At 42.4% G+C, this 14731-nt stretch overlaps 1 long non-coding RNA gene across 1 annotated transcript; it reads left to right on the top strand.

Annotated features, from left to right (window-relative positions):
* The first annotated feature begins 2583 nt into the window (after positions 1-2583).
* On the top strand, positions 2584-4620 carry LOC109196199 (uncharacterized). Its single transcript, XR_002057691.2, has 3 exons — positions 2584-2718; positions 2871-2924; positions 3827-4620. It is a non-coding gene; the product is annotated as an uncharacterized LOC109196199 (long non-coding RNA).
* The last annotated feature ends 10111 nt before the right edge of the window (positions 4621-14731 follow it).

The raw sequence follows: 14731 nt of genomic DNA on the forward strand, positions 1-14731 counted from the left end.
AACACCCCACTGTACACACTCGGGCCACCAGCAACTTTCTACATCCTCAATAAAAAGCTGACAGGTTGCAATGATGTTCTGAATAACTTATTAAGAAAACAACTAAATGCACAGAAAATATTATGAAAACTGGTTTATTTTATATCTCCTAGTTTGAAATGAAGCAATAAAAACATGTATAAAACATCACAAACTGCAATATTGTACAAATGCTTACGTCCTGCTGATGCAATGGAGACATCTTCCAGTGACAGGCTTCATCCGTGTGTGTGTGAGGAGGCTCCTAAACCCACCGACACAGAAGTGCATGTTCACAACTCCCTCTGTGCAGGCGGGGTCAGGACCCCCCTCACCCTGGGGAGGAGGGGTGGTGCTGTGGCCAGTCAGGTATGAAGTGCTGAGAGTGGATCGTTGGTCCTCTGTGCAGCTCTGTCCACTCTCAGCTTCCCTGCAAAGCAATAACACACGAAAGACATCATTTTAACACAAAACAGCATTTCCATTGTTGGTAGCTGCAGCATGCTGTTAAAATGCAATTTTAAACTCAACATATACACACAATAACTATAAATAAACTTAAACCTACAGTACTGTAGGTGATGATGATCTGAAACATGTAAGTGTGATAAATATGCAAAACACTAGGAAACCAGGAAGGGGGCAAACACCTTTTCACATCACTGTAGACGTGATTACAGAATACCTTTTACATCCTGGATTACAATAGGATATCCATCAACGGCAGATACTGGTCTCCATGACACACAGATACTGGAGTGGTCTGAGAGAAAGGAATCTGTGTCTCTGGACCAAAATGACTGTACGTGTAGTGCTGTAGAAATAATACTGCCCACAAACCTTGATGTTTCTATATGTGGAAACCTTCAAGTATGCATATCCTCCTGTAAGGGTAAAGTAATGGGACATTTGCACTTTTTGCATGTAAGCCTGTCGGTCTTAACTGGAAGTTGCACTTGAGCTGTCTTGGCATCTTTCCCTTGTTTGACTCACCACTTTTGCCCTGAGCTGAACCGCTGCCTCCTTCTCTGTTGTGGTACTCAGCGGTGACCAAGATGCTGTAACGTGCATCTGGCTGCAGTGACTCCAGCATCACCTGCTTCTCTCCACCAGGGACCAGCACCTGCAGACAACAAACAACACTATCATCCCAACACAGTCAGAACTCATTTCAAGTTTTGGGACTTATGGAATTTCTGGAATTCTGACACATGACAGCCGGCTGAGCCCAGAAGAGGTGAAGATGTGATGACTACGACCCACTCGCAGTGTGATCCTGGCTATCAGCTCCAGTCAATGCTGTGTAGGACACGTGATACTGGAGGACATGAGCATTGGGAGGTACCCAACTGATCACCATGCTGACGGCAGTCTCATCAGAAACCATGAGGCTGGTTGGGCCTCCACCAGAGCCTGCAGCAACATCATAGAAGAGATAAAGTACCACAGCTAACGACACTTAACACTCACTTTGCTCCTTTATAGGAGGAAATTATTTTGGCAGCAGAGCAAAGTGTTTTTTAGAAAATAAATGTCAAGTATAACAGAGAATTTGATACTTTGATTTGATACTTTAACCTCACTACATTTATTTCATAGCTCGGAGTTCTAGTTACTCAAAGATGAGAATTGAGATGTGAAATTTAACCTTTAAGTGACTAGTACTTTCAGAACTGCCATCAATTACACAATGAAGTTCATTGACGTACAGGTTATTGTATTAGTAATGCTATATTGTACATAGAGACAGAATATGACATGAAGGGCTACTGACCACAGAAAAGTCAAAGGTAACTGGGCCTATAGCCTAACGGGAGAGAAACAAGCTTTCTGCGATTCTATCTGTGTTTTTGTCTCATTACTGTCATATATGTCCTATCATTAAAACACTGGCTTCTAACAACTAACAGTGTCTCGAAAATAATTGAATAAATTAAGAAATAATATGGCTGCATGACTCAAATGCACGACTTGTAACTTGTGTATTTTTTAGGCTGAACACTGCTGCTAATGTGACTTCGGTAAATGGTTTCAGGCTCTCCCCTCCTGAGTTTGGTTTTTTTTGTTTGTTTGTTTTTAAAATCTTGTGAATAAAATGTATACAAATGTGTGTGATTAATCACAATGTGTTAGTGTGTAATCACCCTGAGACATGCATGCCTGTCTGCTAGATCTTAGATCAGATCTAAAGCCATTTGTGATTTGGAGATGCAGGCTGCAGATTGTGTCCAGATTATCCCAGCTCTGGTCACTAAACATCCAGTCTTCACTTATCAAATGTGTAAAATTCAAGACTGGTCCCAACAAGGCAAAAACTGCATAGCCACACAAGTCCCAGCGTTTCCCACAGCAGCAGCAGCAGCAGCAGCAGTGAAAAGAAAGTGGATAAAGGATGAATGAGTCTGTGCTTATCGGGTCTCCGGTCTCCCCAAGCTGGCGTTGTTGTTGGTAGCCATGACAACGGAGATAGTCCCAGCTTTGTAAATAAAGGCCCCAACACCCAAAAAAAAGAAAAACAGAAAAGGCAAAAAAAGGTCGGGATTCCCGGCGCAGACCGGGAATCCCCTAGCAGACCGAAGCTCTAGACAGGACTCGGCATGAGTGAGACTCGAACCATCGCCCGTCTGTACTTCAAGGTGCCAGGGGCCGGCGACAAGTGCTCTGCGCCACCTGCCAGGCCGTGGAATTAGTGCAAATGTGGTATATTTGACTTCTCTGAACACGAATTATTTTGAAAAGGAAAAATAATAATTTTAATGTGAGGCAAAACATGTATGGTGCTCGGTAAAGATGACACGCCGACTCACTTCTTCTTTTTTTGTTTTTTTAAATTTTTTTTTTGTTTGAGAAAGTTTGTTTTCATCTTAAACCATTGTCAGTGACGTCATTCTACGCGACTACCACAGGTAAGGAAATGCCTGAATCTGTAGATCTTTTTCTTTTCTTTTGTTGTGTAAAACACAAAAATCCCGAAACAGTCAGCTCACAAAGTTGCAGGTTGGTGGCAATTTGGCAGAACAGCCAATGACTTAAATCATTTAGGTGCATATATCTTGCCACAAGACATGTGCGCTAAGCTAGCTAGTTTCTGTTAGCGAATCAAGTTCAAGCTCCTCACATATCATCATCCAGGGTACAGTCATATGCTGATGAGGAGATCCCATGCAGGTAACATCAAGGCAGTGTAACAAGTTAAATATGCACTAATTTTAAGCTATTTCCTAATATCTAACCATTATGATAAATGTTTGCCTGCAACTGACACAGCCAACACAGATGTCATTGAAAAAAACAAAAGCCTGTGATAACATGTTTTTGTTTTTCTAGAATAGAAGAAGCACATTTTAAAAAGCCAGTAGGAATAAATCTTTGTTGTTCCTGCATGATTAGAATGAAGTAACAACAAGTCTGGCTGGAATAAGAAGTGGTAATCTGTGTACTGTGCTAGTGATCTGCATAATTCACCTTAGATGGTCATCTGTTTGGATGGCTGAAGTGGGCTAACGACACAGCTAATTTCATCAGGCTGCTAATGAAACATCTAAAATGATAGATGGTTAACTACACAACGGAAGCAAGAGCATTACAATCACTTGATTTAATGAAAGATTTTCCCCCAAACTTTTGATCCAAATGAGCAAAGTACTGCAACCATCTGAACCTTCTAGGTGTTACATGTTACAGTGTTGCACTCTGGCCAGCTTTAAAAATGGAAAAGTCTTTGTGTGGTTTACTGGGTTCTGTAAATGAGGCTCCTTTCATTTGTGAGCGTGTTGTTCTTCTCTTCCCTTTTGTCCACCCTTACAAGGTGAAGGTGCTGCCCACCCATGATGCCAGCAAGGTGCGTGCAAGTGGATCCGGCCTTAAAACCACTGGAGTGCCCAGCTCTCTGCCAGTGAAGTTCAACATTGATGGCAAAGATGCAGGTGAGGGACTGCTGGCAGTGCAGATCACTGTGAGCGCATGTGATCTGCTATTCCTCTTTGAATAGTACGCTGGTTGCCCCCGGAGTTCGAGTCTCCGGGAGGAAATCCTGGTGGTTTGAGGCCCCAGGCTTGTGTTGGGTACGGTCCATCACAAGGACATTGGCTCGAGCGCGCTGTTGGGGAGAAGCCGGCCCAGACCTGTGTTCGATCCAAGTACGCCACAGGGACAGCGGTTCGGGTACGCTGTCGGAGTCCATTTCTGCATACTATAGTGCACGGAGTGGTGGTGTTCGTTCCTTGGTCCGTAGAAGGCAAGGGCCTCACGGGGGACGCCTCGTGTAGTAAAATGGGATCTAGATCCAGTAGAGCGGCAGACGTTTCACCAGGCGGCCAGGGACAAAACTCAATGTGTGACTGTATGGTAAGAACTGAGTAAATGTGTGGTGTGTAAGATTGCAGAGAATGGTTGTGTGGGAAAAGTTGATGTGTGTGTAAAAAAAAAAAAAAAAAAAACAGTGAAAATTGGGTTCAAAATGTTGAAAATGGGGAACAAAAAACAAGAAAAGAAAAAAGAGGAGTGTAAAAGTCGTCTCGTCTCCAACTAGCGGAAGGTGGTGGTCCTGCAGACCACCAGCTCCCCTAGTGTGGACACACAAAAAATTTCTTTTTAGCAGAATTGTTGATGAAATAAGTAAAAAAAATAGGAAGAGGGTTTGGTGATTTTCAATGTAGAACAACTACAATCTCTCTGGGTTTTAAGAAAGGGGACTTCAGAACCAGAGAGGGGAGACGTGTTTCTTTAAGCAATGAGAACAATGATCAAAATGTCTCAGTGTGTCACTTGCAGGTGAGGAACAGACCCGGATCAATTTTCCACGTGCAGCAGTCGGAAGAAAATTATAGGTTAACATCATTAGAAACACTCAAGCCAAGTTTTGGCTGAATTGTTTTACAGCTTAACTTCCATGTGTTTGTCACCCTGAGAAAACAAGCTCCAAGAATCTCTCCTGAAGACAAGAAATGCAGTTCCAGAACAACGAGATGGATATCAAGAGCTCACAGCAGTGTCCTGAGCAGTGAAGGTCCAGCAGCAGCAGCAGCTGTGCAAGACAGCGACAGCAAGGAGAAAAATGGCATCATCATGACTGGATGGATGGATGTGCATTTAGAACGAGCTGCAACTTCACTGTGTGTGAATGGACCTTTGAAAAGACTTGACTGAGTTGGACATTTGCCACTTTTGGAACAAAATGGCAAGATGAGACAGTGGAAAACACAGGACAAAGCTGAAAGACAACTGACTCTCACTGGACTGCTGCAAGGGGGAGAGATGAGATGAGACCACAGTGGAAGGAGCAGGGGAGAACATGGCTGTTTTAGTGTGGGAAATGAAATTTGGGTTTAGGAAACTGGGAAGAAAAACGACTGCCTTGCGTGGAGAATTGAAAAGTGTCTGGAGCACCGCAAAGAGGAGAGGTACACAAAATTACACAAACAGAAAATGCATTGATCCTACTAACACAAACACACATGCAATGAAGCTCATGAAGACCAAATAGTATTTTAAGCATGCATTGCTGTTACCATCATCTTGTCCGGTTCACTTAGTGGGTTAAGAAGTGATACATAGACTAGTGAACTAGTATTATTTTGGGGAAGGATGATTGAATTATTGCAAGGGTGAACAGAATGCTGCAGGGGGGTCAGATGAGTGGGGACTAATAGATTCTTGAGTTTCTTGTTTCTGATGTGTGGGGGAGGTCTTATCATGGCACACATCTGGGTACATGGGGGAAAACAAAACTCATTATCTAATAGAATGTTGTTGTGTGAGGTGTGTGACTGGTGGATGAAAGTTTTGGGGATTTTGCATTTTCCTTTGGTACCACTTTGAAACTGCCAATCAGTTTTGTTTTGATCTATCATTCTAAGAGCATGCTTAGACAACTTCTAAAAGAGGCCTGATTTTTAACAGTGCACTGAGATTTTGTTTGGCAATTTTCTCTTTTGAAGCAGGCCTGCAAGATCGGGATCGAAAGCGCTACACAACATGTTGAACAATCGCAAGTGAGTTTCTCCAAAAAATTAAAATGGGCTCGGGAGAAAGCCACTTATTTGGACAACCAGAAAACAAGTCCCTGCCAAAAAGGATTCAGCGAGGTAATCCAGTCTAAATTCTTTTTTCTTTTTTGAAATGACGTCATTGCTGGCAGTAGAAACTTATTGCGTCACGAGGTTCTACTGTCAGCAAATAAAAATGGGGACTGACTGGACTGACAAAACCTTGACCTGACAAAAGGGTGGATGTATGTATGTATGTTTCTTTTTACAGGAGCAGAAAGATGACAGCAACAGGTTGCATGGGCTTTTAGGCCGTGCTGATTTAACCTTTTAATTGCCACTTTCTATGTCTTTGAATTTACCAGCGGTGTGTTATTCATGACCTTGTATTGTTTGCAGTGCAGAGGTCACTGTGAGAAAGTGTGCATAACATCTATTTTTCCACAGCAAAGGGTTAATCGTGGGATCTAATCACATGATTTACAGCAGGACACACCACTGGCTAATGTTTTTTTTTTTTCATTATGACAGGGCCTGGAGTGAAACTACTCCAGGGGAGAAGCCCTGTGAATTTTTAAGAGACAATGCACAACTTCATTGTGCATGTCTAATTGTGCTAAGCTGACATAGGGCAAAAGAGGGTTTTCCGTGGAAGCTTTCATTTTTAAATTTCAGGGACCGTGACATGAGAGATATGGAAGGATTGACTGAGGTGCAGATACAGACCATGACCAGGAGAGAATGCTTCACCAGGACCAGTGAGAAGCAGGGACCATCTGCAGGACAGCAGACAAACAACAGTGGGCTGCACCACTGGCTTCCAAAGGATTGTCACGAGGAGATTTTGAACAGCAAAATCTTAAATAAAATGAAAGTTTCTACGTTGACGTTGAGGAAGACAACTAAGGTGTACGACGTGCTCTGCCTTAAATCTACACCCGCGTTGGAACAGAAATCGAGGGATGAAGAGAGCATGCCAAGCTCAAAAAGTGACAGCACAGAGGGAGACAAACGTTGGAATTATGACTCTGTAAATGGCACAGACACCAGGAGCCATGACTGTGACTGGGAATGACCACCTAAGGATGTTTCACTTTGCCATGCAAAGTACTCTGACACTATGGAGAAGACCTTTCCTCTGTATAATTGTTGTTGCCATTTGCATGTGAGAGCTTAGATTGTGGGGAGGATTAAAGATGAACAAAGGGTGGTGGGAGAACAGTGAAGTGAGGATACACAGTGTGAAACTCCTTTAAGTGTACAATAATGTTGATGTGATATACAGAATGTCAGGAAAGAAATTCTGGTATTAATGTGATTCTTGATTTAAGAATCAAAGGGTGGGATTGTAATGGAATTTCTTTCACTTATGTATTAATCACGTTATTGTAATGCCTTGGTGATTTTAACATGTCTGACACTCATACTGTAAGACAAATGGTGGGGTCTATTTAGGAAGTTGGGGGAAGCAGACAACTCCACAGGAGGGAGAGTCTTTTGTCTCTTCGAGGACTCTGGGAGGTAGCAAGGGAGTGTGAACCTTAAGGTGTGAAACAGCTGTGTACTGCCTTTTGTTCCTGTGGAAGGTATTTAACTGAGAGCCATGCTAGGCTCAGTGAGACTCTGCTGACCCTGCCCCATGGTCATGTAGGCTCTCCATCAAGCTTGGTTGCATGTTCTGTGTGTGCTTTGATTAAAGAATGTTAGCTACCGCTCATCTGCAGGCTTTATTTAAGTGGAAAACTTCCACAACAGAAGTCAAAGTGGATCAGCTTCCTCACTTTGTTCAATGATTTCACTCCTCTAAATCACACTGATCCCACTTTGCTAACTGTACCAGTTTCCATGGACTGCAGTAGCTGCTTCAAATAAACAGCCAGATTCCTCGACCGCTCTCTAGTTACAGCCGTCGTGGTCTGCTGTGTGGCAGGTAGAGTGTGGACTCAGATGCAGGACACAGAAGGCAGAAATAACTCATAAAGTTCACTAAATGTTTACAAACGTCAAGAAGTCACAAGCAAAGAGAGACCACACCATGACACATGTTTAAACAAGGAATGTTTATTCATCAAAACTAGTTATTAATCAAATAGACCTGTTCAAAGCACCACAGTGGTAGAACGATATCACACAGCACCGTCACATGATATTAAACAGAAACTGGCAACAGGGCTCTGTAGAGTGAGCGATCATAATGAAGCAGTTTAAGTTGTGATTCAACCTGCTCTTCATATTTCAGGCCACCAGATGTCACCAAAGACAACTGTGTTGAAAGTTTCAAGTAATGAAACCTTTTTCAGTAAAAGCTTCAGAAAGCTTTATTTGGCCATCAGTAAACAAAACAACATCAGAGCAGGACAGAAACAAAACAGACTGAAGCAGGACTCCAGGAGAACAGGACAAAACAGCAATGAGGGGTTAAATACATGTAGGCAGAGTGGAGACAGCTGAGGAAAAACACACAGCTGAACTAAATCCGATGACAAAAATGCTGAGGTGTAATTAAACACTAGACACAGGAGACACGGGCTACCAGAATAAAACAGGAAATAACTGAATGTGGGAACAGAATCATGGACTTGACACAATTCAATTCAATTTTATTTATACAGCGCCAAATCACAACAACAATCGCCTCAAGGTGCTTTATATTGTAAGGTAGACCCTACAACAATACTGTGGCGGAGGTGTGGTCCGTGGTTCGGCTGCAGGGAGGAGTGGTGCTGGGGAGGCAGGTGAGAAAACAGCTGGTGGCGTTTGGTCTGATGACAGTCTTCTTTCCCCCTTTTTAGTGAGACGGGAGAGGAGAGGAGGGGCTGTAAAAAGCTGAGACGGGTGCTGTCTAGACTGAACTGTCACAAAAAAGTCAGAAATAAACGTAACATCTCGCTGTATCGAGCCGTGTGTGTGTGGAGTGCATTCTACAAATACATACAGAGAAAACCCAACAATCATATGACCCTTATGAGCAACCACTTTGGCAACAGTGGGAAGGAAAACTCCCTTTAACAGAAAGAAACCTCCAGCAGAACCAGGCTCAGGGAGGGCAGCCATCTGCTGGGACCAGTTGAGAGAAGGAAGACAGAACAAAGACATGCTGTGAGAGCCAGAGATTAATAAATAGCATGATGAAGTGCACCCAGAGGTTGCCCTTTGTTCAAAATTAAAGTCTACAAATCAATAACATCACACTGGCCTATGTTTATATACAGTCTATGATTACATGTCAGTGAGATCTTGGAGCTGCCAGTATGCAAAGCTGCAGCTTTAGAATTTAGGCTCTGATCCTTTTTCCACCATTTTTATTTTTCTTCTTCCTTTCATCATTTCCTCTTATTGTCCCTTTACATACTCTTTGCTTCGCTCCAGTCTACTGCCAGAATTTCGCACCAAGCTTCAAGGAAAGCGAAATGAACGCCATCGCCATCACCTCTCTCTTTCTAGTCCCTGTCAGTACTCTTGCTGCAACATTTTGGATTAACTGAAGTCTTTCAAGGTGTTTTTTAGGACAAACTGGCTGAAACTCTTCAAATAAGCCAATAAGCCATAACTCAGAAAGATCAGTTGGAGAAAAGACTCAATATCAATGATACTCAAAGTAGCTGCAGATAATGTTACATCTGTGAAATGATCATGAGTCATTTTTTTTCTCTAATGGTTAAAATTTTATTTGTGAGAAGTTCATGACGTCATTATAGTTAAAGTTAAAAGAATCGTTGGCTCAACAGTGCTCTGACTCTTTGTCAGCCTGGCTGCAGTGCTGAAGAGAAACTTAGGGTTGTTCTTACTTTCTTCAATCAGTGATGAATAGTAAGATGTTCTAGCTTTACGGGGGCTTTTTAAAGTTTTGATCTAAATTTCCAGCTGGGATGGACAGGCTAAACATCAGGCTTTCAAATAAATTAAACTCTGTATTGATCTTTGTTTAATTAATAAGCTGGTGTGGAAGATTGCTGCCACACCGCCTCCTCGGCTGTGCTTCAAAGGCTCTGATAGTTAGTATGACTCAGGGGTGTTAATTCATTGAAACTTACATAATCATCCTGCTGTAACCAGATTTCAGTAAGGAGAGTAAATCGATTTGTTGATCCATTATTAAGTCATGTAATAACTCTTTGGTGCTGTTGAGGATACTGTATTGTTCTTTCTTATTTTATTTTTTTTACATTTAAGTCTTTTTTTTTTTGCTGGTTTTTAGTTAGTTTTTTGTCTGTTTGGGAGCTGACACAGTCTCTATGGAGATGGGGTTTTAGGGGGATAACAGTAGGAGAGAAGCTGCAGAGGTGTGTGAGACTGCAACTCTGCTTACATGTCCACGCTGGATAATCATGTTTCAGGGGATTCATAAATTTGCCAGATTTCTAGAAATAGAGCTGCTTCATCCAAAGTGGGATTGTCTCCCAACCAGACCAGGTTTCCTCCAGAAAGTTTCCCAATTATCTATCAAGCCCACATCATTTCTTGGACACTAGTCAGACAGCCAGCAATTTAAGGAGAACATGCAGCTAAACATGTCACTCCTGGTCTGATTGGGGAGGGGACTACAGAGTCTGACATTGTGTTTGCAAAGTTACACACTGATTCAATATTGATTTAGTGACTCTGATTGATGTAACGGGTGTCATTATTGCTGATGTGAATTATATTTTTACTGAATTCAGGTTTACCGTCAGCCAGCAGTTTTAAATTTCCCTCAGTGTCGCCTGCTCTGGCCCTGGAAGACAATTGACTATGGTTGCTGCTGTCTTCACGTGTCTCAGAAAAGAATCACCAATTACCAGAGTTTGATCCCTGGCGGGTGTGTCGCTGAGTGGGGAAACAGTTAGACACATGAACAGGTTGGTGGCGCATCAGGGCTTCTGTTTATGCTTCCTCCTGACCGTCACCCAGCCATCATGTTTTCCCGTCTGCTCAGGATTACCTGCTGGGAGACAGTTAGCAGGGCCTACGCCACCTTCCACTGCTCCGGCTACAGGGGCTGACCAGCTACGGGTTTTCAAGGGTGGGATTTCCAGTGTCCAATTCAGCAATCCAGGCCTCCAGAGCTGCAGAAAGGCTACATTTATTACAAGTATCATTACTGCTCATTAAAAAAGAAAGAAGCAGAACTGCTTCTCCAGAGTCAGAGGAGTCTTCCACAATAATTGGGTTTGACATATCAGGTTAAATAAAGACTGCTGAGGAGGAAGCATGGCTTGGGCCCATCTCAGAGCTCACCCTCGCAGCAGGATAACCATGAATGCAATTTTTGCACAGTCTGAGGAACAAATTCTCCTCTGTTGATGAAACACTGTATGAGGAAACCTCTGTTCTTTTCACTGGTAAAAACTTCAGGTGTAGGAAGAGGCCTCTCCAGAGGTACAACCTCCCTGAGCTGTGCTGCTGACCATGTCCATCGTTTTATGACCACAGTATACTCATCTTATAACGGATGTCAATCCAGCAGATTATCTTTGGTATGTGGTGGATCAGGAGATTTGCAACATGGATGCAAAGCCGACAAATCTGAAGCAACTGTGTGATGCTATCATGTCAATGTGAAACTAAATCTGCGAGGAATCTTTCCAGGTCTTTGTTGAATCTGTGCCACAAAGAATTAGGCAGTTCTGAAGGTGAAAGAAGGTCCAAAACAGTACTGGCAAGGTGTAACTAATGAAGTGGCCAGTGACTGTATTTAGTGTCTAGATGTTTTTTTTCAGTATTTTATTCACTTAATAGCAGGACAGAATACCACATGACTGTGGCCTTGTGTTATACCCTCTCTGCTGCAGTGATGCTGCAGACAAACACAAACATGATCAGACATTTAAGAAGAGCCTCTTAAAGATGAAGGTCTGTGTCTCTTAAACACATAATCCAGTTAAATCTAATTTATGCTCGTTAATGCCCTCAAACTGTAACTTAAGTAATAGATTGGTTACTGATTAATTACAGAAGTACGTTTGTGAGCATAAAGATGTAAGCCTTGGACCATCGGGATGAAATGTGGTTGGGAAACTTAACAAGCATTGACAAAGCTTCATCAGTAGCTCGAGCAAGAGCTCAAAACCTTCGATCACCACGGGTGGTTAGCAGACTGTGGTTGCACCATGCAGCCTAACAACATGCAGTAAATTGCAGGTTAAAGCAGTCTGCTTACACATTGTTAAACGAGGGAAGGGAACTAATGTGGCTGTCACATTACCCTTTGTCCATTTCATCCAGGATTTGATAAATTGCTGCTCACTTTCTACAGTACTAAAACTGATCAGTAGGACCTGAAACTGCAAACATTCAACATTCAGGCCAAGTAAGAATCGGTTGTTGAACGTATTAATCTTCTACAATAAGCAAATGAATAATAAACAGGAAAGCTACAGTACTGCAGAGTCATGCAAGTTTTTGACAGGGAGGTTAAACTCGTGCAAATTAGCTTCACCCAGGCTCATGAAAACACTGATAGCAGATCATTTGTGTCAGTGTGTCAGGATGGTTTATATTTGAGCTTCTTGTTCACACGAACAATTTTCTTCATTTTTAACGATTACCAAAGTCCGTGAATCCCCAATTGTTCAGTTGTTCTTTTGCTCCCATGAGGTCACTTCACCATGTGACAAACACAACACCCCACTGTACACACTCGGGCCACCAGCAACTTTCTACATCCTCAATAAAAAGCTGACAGGTTGCAATGATGTTCTGAATAACTTATTAAGAAAACAACTAAATGCACAGAAAATATTATGAAAACTGGTTTATTTATATCTCCTAGTTTGAAATGAAGCAATAAAAACATGTATAAACATCACAAACTGCAATATTGTACAAATGCTTACGTCCTGCTGATGCAATGGAGACATCTTCCAGTGACAGGCTTCATCCGTGTGTGTGTGAGGAGGCTCCTAAACCCACCGACACAGAAGTGCATGTTCACAACTCCCTCTGTGCAGGCGGGTCAGGACCCCCTCACCCTGGGGGAGGAGGGTGGTGCTGTGGCCAGTCAGGTATGAAGTGCTGAGAGTGGATCGTTGGTCCTCTGTGCAGCTCTGTCCACTCTCAGCTTCCCTGCAAAGCAATAACACACGAAAGACATCATTTAACACAAACAGCATTTCCATTGTTGGTAGCTGCAGCATGCTGTTAAAATGCAATTTAAACTCAACATATACACACAATAACTATAAATAAACTTAAACCTACAGTACTGTAGGTGATGATGATCTGAAACATGTAGTGTGATAAATATGCAAAACACTAGGAAACCAGGAGGGGCAAACACCTTTCACATCACTGTAGACGTGATTACAGAATACCTTTTACATCCTGGATACAATAGGATATCCATCAACGGCAGATACTGGTCTCCATGACACACAGATACTGGAGTGGTCTGAGAGAAAGGAATCTGTGTCTCTGGACCAAAATGACTGTACGTGTAGTGCTGTAGAAATAATACTGCCCACAAACCTTGATGTTTCTATATGTGGAAACCTTCAAGTATGCATATCCTCCTGTAAGGGTAAGTAATGGACATTTGCACTTTTGCATGTAAGCCTGTCGGTCTTAACTGGAAGTTGCACTTGAGCTGTCTTGGCATCTTTCCCTTGTTTGACTCACCACTTTTGCCCTGAGCTGAACCGCTGCCTCCTTCTCTGTTGTGGTACTCAGCGGTGACCAAGATGCTGTAACGTGCATCTGGCTGCAGTGACTCCAGCATCACCTGCTTCTCTCCACCAGGACCAGCACCTGCAGACAACAACAACACTATCATCCAACACAGTCAGAACTCATTTCAAGTTTTGGGACTTATGGAATTTCTGGAATTCTGACACATGACAGCCGGCTGAAGCCCAGAAGAGGTGAAGATGTGATGACTACGACCCACTCGCAGTGTGATCCTGGCTATCAGCTCCAGTCAATGCTGTGTAGGACACGTGATACTGGAGGACATGAGCATGGGAGGTACCCAACTGATCACCATGCTGACGGCAGTCTCATCAGAAACCATGAGGCTGGTTGGGCCCACCAGAGCCTGCAGCAACATCATAGAAGAGATAAAGTACACAGCTAACGACACTTAACACTCACTTGCTCCTTTATAGGAGGAATTATTTGGCAGCAGAGCAAAGTGTTTTTTAGAAATAATGTCAAGTATAACAGAGAATTGATACTTGATTTGATACTTTAACCTCACTACATTATTTCATAGCTCGGAGTTCTAGTTACTCAAGATGAGAATTGAGATGTGAAATTAACCTTTAAGTGACTAGTACTTTCAGAACTGCCATCAATTACACAATGAAGTTCATTGACGTACAGGTTATTGTATTAGTAATGCTATATTGTACATAGAGACAGAATATGACATGAAGGCTACTGACCACAGAAAAGTCAAAGGTAACTGGGCCTATAGCCTAACGGGAGAGAAACAAGCTTTCTGCGATCTATCTGTGTTTTGTCTCATTACTGTCATATATGTCCTATCATTAAAACACTGGCTTCTAACAACTAACAGTGTCTCGAAAATAATTGAATAATTAAGAATATATGGCTGCATGACTCAAATGCACGACTTGTAACTTGTGTATTTTTAGGCTGAACACTGCTGCTAATGTGACTTCGTAATGGTTTCAGCTCTCCCCTCCTGAGTTTGGTTTTTTGTTTGTTGTTTTTTAAATCTTGTGAATAAATGTATACAATGTGTGTGATTATCACAATGTGTTAGTGTGTAATCACCCTGAGACATG

Source organism: Oreochromis niloticus, linkage group LG20 (assembly GCF_001858045.2).
Source record: "Oreochromis niloticus isolate F11D_XX linkage group LG20, O_niloticus_UMD_NMBU, whole genome shotgun sequence".
Classification (NCBI taxonomy): domain Eukaryota; kingdom Metazoa; phylum Chordata; class Actinopteri; order Cichliformes; family Cichlidae; genus Oreochromis; species Oreochromis niloticus.